The sequence below is a fragment of the Rana temporaria genome, chromosome 3, assembly GCF_905171775.1.
Source record: "Rana temporaria chromosome 3, aRanTem1.1, whole genome shotgun sequence".
In the NCBI taxonomy this organism is placed as follows: Eukaryota; Metazoa; Chordata; class Amphibia; order Anura; family Ranidae; genus Rana; species Rana temporaria.
In genome coordinates this window covers 416387670-416395776 of record NC_053491.1, presented here as the reverse complement: position 1 = coordinate 416395776, position 8107 = coordinate 416387670, and the positions used below count along the sequence as shown (strand labels likewise).

Here is an 8107-nt window from a genome sequence, read left to right as displayed (position 1 = left end):
GTAGGTCTTCCTGGCCAATCACTAGGAGGATTATCGCCAATGGTGCATGCTGTGGAAAGATATACATTTTGGGGTGACCCTCCAGAAAGGTCTTTGTCCTTCCAGGCTTTGCCTGGTTAGAAGATAGTGTTAGAAATCCCCCTTACTAAAACAGGATGTTGCTGAAAGAGGGGCCTGAATCTGGGACCTGAAATTCTTACACTATCTTAATGTCAGGATGGGAGAAGATGGCAGGTAACACTTCAGATGTGTTGATTATGCAAAGAGTTTAATAAACCAGAGTGCATACCATGAGCATTTCTAATCAGAGCAGGTCAGCTGGAACTTGTAGTTCACTGCTGCAGATGAAGGTAGAGGTTGGCTGGTGCTTGTGGTTTACCGCTGCAGATGTAACAGGAGGTTGGCTGGGCAGCCAAGTAGTAATGCGGAGTCTGGCACTACAGTAGAATCAGGCAAAGCGTAGTCTAGACAAGCAGGGTCATACACAGGTAGATCAGAGTTCAAACGATACTGAATCAGAAGTGAGCAAAGCAGAGTCAAAACTAGTCGGGTCATACACGATATATACAGAGCCGATATGAACTAGGTCAAGCAGGAGCACACAAGGTAACAACCCTATCACGAGCACTGGTGGTATTCTGATGCAGGTGATTTAAAGGTGAGCTGGCCAATTACTATTGTTTCCCAGGCAAAGGCTGTGTCAGGTGAGTTTTGTTGGGTCTTAAAGGGATCCTAGTACTGACACTTTCTGGGGGGTACACCCAGGAAGAGTGAAGCTGAAGTCTGATTGGAGCACCAGTAGTAGGAGTTTTTATGCTAAAAATTGCCCTTGAGAGTGTCCTGTACAAGCTGCTGCTGTTGGACGTTGCAGGAAGACTGGTGGTTTAACTGACAAGATATTTGTGCTGCCTGAAGCTGCTCAACAATTGGAAGAGTGCACATTACCAGTCTTGGCTCAAAGGTTCTACTTTCTGTAATAACTGTTGCTGGCAGAAAGGCCTGGAGTCGTTTTTGGATGCTTTTTAGATATCCTATTCCCTAACCTTCTTTTCCTGAGTTTATTGAGCCCTAATGAACTGATTAAACATTCTAAAGTGACTGGTTCTTCTACCCCACAAAAAAAATCAAGGATTATGTCCTGGGGTTTAAGAAGTCCCTATCTGCCTCCCAGGGGAGGAGATGATCAAGAAGCACAGCTGTCTTTTGTTCACAAAGAAAGATGACAACCATATACAAGTAGTATACTGCTCAAGGTAGCAGTCCGTCGCCTGCAAAACCCTGATTGGAATCAATACGTCCAGTGCCCGGCATGTAGATCAGGGGGCCAGATGCATGGATGGGGGGGCGGTGCCCATTTGCCCTCTATGGATGGGCCGCTACTGCCAATATCCAAACCTTGCAAAGCTACGCTAACATAGCAAACAACTTTAGTATGGATTGATTAAACCACTGAACAGTATATACCGTATTTATCGGCGTATACCGCGCACTTTTTTGCCCTGAAAATCAGGACAAAATCGTGGGTGCGCGGTATACGCCGATACCCGCTTTCCCGCTCCGAGTTTTGAATACTGCGCCGACATATACCGAGCGCAGTACACTCGGGTATAGTCGGGCAGTCTCGGCTCCTTCCGCGCTCACGTCCTGGACGTACAGGACGTCAGCGCGAGAGTTGCCGAGCATTGCCGACAATACACGAGTGTACTGCGCTCTGTATATGTCGGCGCAGTATTCAAACTCGGCGCGGGAAACGAGCGAGGAGGACGCCGCAGATGGGACGCCAGACCCGACGAAGAGGACACCCGAAGCCGCAGACGGACGCCGGACCCGACGAGGCCGCCGATGGACGCCGCGCAAGACACCAAAACTGTAAGTACAAAAAAAACTTTTTTTCCACAGGATTTGGGGCAACTTTAGGGGTTCGCGGTATACGCGGGAGCGCGTTATACCGCGATAAATACGGTAAATACAAATAACCCAAATTATGTGACCTTTGATTGACAATTTCTGCAACACAAATAATTAAATGCATGCTTATTTTTCAGTGTGGCTTAATCCAAGCAACATCGAGTTCTCCACATTTTTCATATTGTTTTTGACCAAACAAAAATGATTGTTAACACGTTTCTTTTCTTTATTGAACTTGTAGAATTATATAGATTTTTGTCTATATCAGATTGATTGTCATGTCATAATAAAAAGCATTGATCTAAAGTATATGGGTTCAGTAAGGTAACTGAATATATATTGAGTTGACATACATGCTCAATTGAATTTAAAAGGGGACAGATAATCATGAATCAAGAGCAAGTCCACTCATCATCAAAAATTCAGTTTAGTGTGGGATTTAGTGTATTGATCCACACATTTTTTCTACCTCTTGATCTAATCCCAGAGTTATAGCTTTACCCCTACTCTCTCTATGGCTTAACAGATATATCCTAATGCACTGTGTGGTTTTCCAACTTATATTGTAATAGTTTTGTACAGCCAAAGTTAGTATAGTTTGTGGATAGAGTAGGCAGTTTTTGTTTTTGCCTTTTCTGTCCCACTGGACCTTCCACTCCATAGATACAACAAGTAATGGAGGCCAACTCTCTAAAATGACTGTATTCTCCTCTTAAACACTGTCACTATAAGTGTATCAATTACAATATTGCCCCTCTATTCTAGTTTCTGTTCCAGTAACTTTGGCTATATACAGGGCTTTTTTCAGGGGGAACTTGGGGGAACTCAGTTCCACCACCTCTGGCTCAGACCCTTTGGTGCCTGCTCATCACAATCACTTGTAAACACAGAAGTCTGGTTTCTGTATTTACAAGTGACAGCTTTGTAACCCCCTAAACTCTGCACTCTGTATGTAATGCAATTCTGGTATTTAATGCCCCTTTAAGACCCTTCTACTGTTTGTGAAATCTGAACGGGTCGTGGTTGAGTTCCTGCACCTATTTTCTGAGAAAAAAAGCTCTGGCTATATACACATTATAATGTCCCCAACTGGGAGGACATGCTAAACTTCTGGCACGGTCTGATCTCTAGTTAGAACCACCAACACAACATGAATGAAAGCACACTAAGGCCCCTTTCACACAGGGCGGATCAATAATGATCCGCCTTCGGATGCTCAGCAGGGATCGCTCCGTTGATCCCCGCTGAGCCGGCGGATGTCAGAGCGGTCCCCGCACACTGTGCAGGGACCACACTGTCTTTTCTCCGCTCTCCCCGTATGTCCGTGTTCATCCAATCCGCTCTGCAGACGGAAGCGTTTTCTTCCGCCTGCAAAATCGGATATTTGCGGAGGCAGACGATTACGGGTGTCAGCGGATGTTCATCCGCTGACACCCGAAATCTTATAGGGACCAATGTATGTCCCTTTTTCATCCACAAACGGATGGATGAAAAAGCGGACATACGTCACGTGTGAAAGGGGCCTTACTTTCATTCAATAGTTAATTTCCATGTTCTCCCGATCGTCTCCACTAAGACCCCATTCACACCTGAGCGACAGCCGCGTTCGGCGGTAGCGGCGTATTTTGCCGCGGGTGTGAAACTTTCAATTTTTTTTTTTTTTTCAAAAGTCTTCCCATTGCTGTCAATGGGAAAACGCCACTGTCGCCTGAAAAAAAGGGTCCGGGACTTTTTTTCAGGCGACAGGCGTTCGGCGTCTATGAGATGTGAACCATCTCCATAGACAGCAATGGGAATTCTCCCCTCTAGCGGCAGAAGCGTCCGGCGTCGGGCGTTTTGTCGCTCAGGTGGGAATGCAGCCTAACAAGAACTCTAACATTGAAAGGAATTGCGCAATATTGTAGCCTATAAATCAATGAAAGAAATGCTTAATAAAGATCATATTTTTTGTTGGTCGGGTCCTTTGTGTAGTAGTGTGTGAAATGTGAAGCTATTGTAGATAATTTGTAGGGTGTTATTTCACACAATTGACATATTGATTTTGCAATGTTGTGCTACCAATCTCCAAGATTAAATCTCTTCTAGGATTCTTTTAGTGATTCATTATATTTGGCAATATAGAGACTATATACAGTATATAAATTGTGCAAAGTCCTGCGTCAATGCATTGTGGTAACGCTGTGCATGTAAAAGTGCAACTTGTGTTGGTTGCAGGCAGATCTCAATCATGCAACACAGATTTGTGACCACAAGTAAAATATTGTAGTCACCTCTTCAAATCATGTGATCAAGGCAACAAGGAACAAAACATGTGAAAGAAGCAGCATTGGGGGAGAAGAGCTTATCTAATCAATCTATTTAGAATGGGTGTGTTATTATAGAAATTATTTCCAAATTAAGCTGTATGATTAATATGAATAATTATGAATAAACAGTGTATTGGACAGTGTTGATTCAGCTCTCTTTGCGGGATTACTCAAAGACTCCTCTGTGTACACCTGTAGGTGAGATTAATGCATTAGTTCTTGCTTTCCTATTTATTCTCCAGAGTGGGAATTCAGCAGGATTTTTGTTGCCAAATCCTAAGTTTATTCTCTATTCAAATAACATATATTAGCTTTGTGAGGTAAAAGTCTAAATCTATTTGTGCATCATACTTTCTCCATCTGCTTTCCCATCCACTTTGTACCATTTCAGACATCTACCCCTTCATCTTCCCTGCCTACAGTATCCACCAACCTTTTCATCTGCTCTGAACTCACCCTTACATCCACACTCTACAATCCCTTTCATATCCATACATTCACTGCCCACAATCTGTCAGCTTTCTCATCTGCGCTGTATCCTTTTTAACACTCCCCACATGCACCTAGCCCTCTTTGTAGTGGCCACCAATTCACTATTTGTGATCTCCCTTACATCCCTATAAACTCCATATACACTCTTATGTCCACCCTTTAACTCATAGGTTTTCCTACATCTACCCCTTGCATTTAGAGCTTTGACACCCACCCCTTCACTCTTTTACAGTCTCTACTGGCCTCCCCATACTCTTTATTCTCAAACGGTTTTATTCCATACGCTTTCTATCCCTTCCACTCTGTATACTCTTTAATACTTTTGTACTATCAATAAGGTTTATCATTGTTAAGAACTTTTACTACCATCCACTCTGACTCCTCTGTAACATCCATTCACACCACTCTGTACTTTGTCACTACATGGTGGAGATGTCAGAAACCATGAATCAGACTGAGAAAGAAGTACAGGTAAAACACACTTGTTTATTAATAATAATAATAATAATAATAATAATAATAATAATAATAAAAAGATAAACAGAGTAAGCGTCAAAAAATAGCCAGAGCTCAGGAACCAGATCGGATTGTTGGCCAAGCCAAATGTCTTAGGCCTCGTACACACGACCAAACATGTCTGCTGAAACTGGTCCGCGGACCAGTTTCCGCGGACATGTTCGGTCGTCTGTACGGCCGACCGGACAATTTTCCAGCGGATCGGACAGGTTTCCAGCGGACAAATGTTTCTTAGCATGCTAAGAAACATGCACGCTGGAAGCCTGTCCGTCGGACATGTTCGGTCGTCTGTACGACTCACCGGACATGTCCGCTCGGCCGAAAGCCCTCGCATGCGTCGAAGTGATTCGATGCATGCGTGGAAGCATTGACCTTCCAGGTCACCACGTTCGCTGTCCATGGGAAAGAGCTGGAGAAGAACGTAGTAGAACAACAAGCAGGATCAGGAACCAGAAGGGATGTCAGTAAGGAAGAATGTACGTAACATATCATTTCTGCTCTTTTATTTTATATGCTCTGTGATATTCTTAGATTTCTATGTTACTGTTATATTTTCTTCCTTTGCTTCTTTGAGCATTGTGTTTATTTTGATAGATACTATTGTTGGTATATCATTACTATTATTAGAGCTTTGATAGACTAGCTGATTATAAGAACGGACAAGATAATACAATAGGTATAATTTAAATAGGGGGAAGCCAAAACCACCCCCTATTTATTTCACCTGGCTAGTCACATCTCATTCCAATTGCACCTGTCATACAATCCACTGCATTTACCCCAAACCTATTTACTGTATATCCTCTTCCCCCCTCTGCCATCCATACATGAGCAAATAAAAAGTCTTGAGGGAACTGTTGTTTTTTTTTTCCTTTTGAAAGGTGACTTTCCAGCCTGGCGAAAGTATGAACATGGCAAAAATTAAGGACAAACTGAGGACACAGACAGTGGGCAGTGAGTAAGACAGGTTCTCTGATTTTGGAAACATTCCATGGCTGAATGCGAAGGAGTATTGCCTGTGAAGGGAAGACAAGAATAATATTACATTAAAAAAATAAATAAATAATATATATATATATATATATATATATATATATATATATATCTTGCAACCAGAATAGAGAATCACATACAAAAGAGTTCATCTGGACCATATCAAGATGACATTAACCATTTATCTGAATTACTGCTCTGATCCTGCATCAGTGTGACCATACATGCCTGGCCTACCTATATAGTCAACATATCTGTCATTATAGGAAAGATAGAATTTTCGGATTATTTTGTAGCATGTAGTCAGTTCACTTTTTGGGAGATGCTAAAGGGTTTTATATATTTTTATATGCATCTCACAGACATACAAATAAAAAATAAAAACGCACACATAAAGAATTAAAGCCGAAAAATTACACCTCTGAATCCAAAGCCTACTTTTTTAGAGGGAAGATTGCAGCCCAAAGGGAACAGTTTAATCTAAAATAAGGACCCCATCAGCAACATAGATCCAATATATAACCAAAATAAATAAAACCCCCCAAATATAACGTCTAAAACAAAGGGAAACTGTTGGCTATGAGGGACACAGCATCTAAAAGTAACCACCGTCCTCAAATCAACCATAAGATACAATGAAGGACATAAAAAAAGCCTCCAATAAAAAGAACAACAAAAATAAAGACAGCAATAGAATTAAAGTAGTTGTGAACATACTGTACAATGTTATAGATAATTTCTAATACAATTATACCTAATGAAGGCAGCATAACTGCTTTTTCTCAGTTTCAGAAATGATCTTTCTACCTTCTTTACAAGGTTAAAAAGTTCTGTCATGTGACAATGCCATTTCTTCTTCCTGATAGTGGGAGGTGGGAGTTACAGGACACTGTGCAAACATACGCAAGCATTCTCACTCGACCATGAGGCTTTGATTAATCATTTCTAACGTTTGAGCTACAGACCGCATGAATATTATCATCTTGACTACAGGTTATGTATATAATTTTTATACTATTAATACTGATGGTATTTGACTGCATGTCTTCTGTTTCGCTGGTTTCTAGTCTGCCTTTCTGCTTTTAACGATGCTCATTGTTCCCTGTCTCTGTTACCAACCTTCTTTTGTACTTTCTGTTATAGATATATTTTGTTCTCAACGGAGGAATGCTCCAGAGAAAAGGATAATATCCTGAAACGCGTCGGACCTAACCTTAATTTTGGAGACACCATCCATGTCAAATCACAATCATTGTACTGTTTGTTATCTTGATACTGTTTTTATTCATCAGTCAATTGAATGTTGTTTACATCATTGACTTTTTAAATGCTGTTTGATAAACAAATGTTCTACTAATTTTGTTGTACTTACAATTTGTTTCCTTTAAAAGTCCCAACCCTCTACGGGGGACCCCCTCTTTTTTCTACGCCTAGTCATATTCACGTACAGCGTAAACGACATAAGATACGACGGCTCGTGTTTTCTCTGGTCCATACCTTTGCATGGGTTGCGCCTCATCTATGGGGAATAACTTTTACGCCAGACATACGACTTATGCAAACCGCGTATATTATGCGCCGGGCGCAAGTACGTTCGTGAATCTACGTATCTCCCTCATTTCCATATTTGAATAGGAAATCAATGGGAGCGTCACCTACGTCCAGCGTAAATATGCGCCCACGATACGCCGGCGTAGGAAAGTTACGTGGTCGGATGAAGCCTATTTTCAAGTGTATCTTGGTTTCAGAGTCCGGCGCATAGATACGACGGCACATATTTACACTTATGTGGCGTATTTCGAGATACGTCTGCGTAAGTGCTTTGTGAATCCGGGCCAATTTGTCTATATAGAACAGGCTATGGTGAATTTATCAGCCAAAAACATTAAGAT

The 8107-nt window shown here is 41.7% G+C and overlaps 1 long non-coding RNA gene across 1 annotated transcript; it reads left to right on the top strand.

The window, feature by feature from the left end:
- The first annotated feature begins 6984 nt into the window (after positions 1-6984).
- LOC120930896 lies at positions 6985-7392 on the top strand. Its single transcript, XR_005747775.1, has 2 exons — positions 6985-7208; positions 7359-7392. It is a non-coding gene; the product is annotated as an uncharacterized LOC120930896 (long non-coding RNA).
- The last annotated feature ends 715 nt before the right edge of the window (positions 7393-8107 follow it).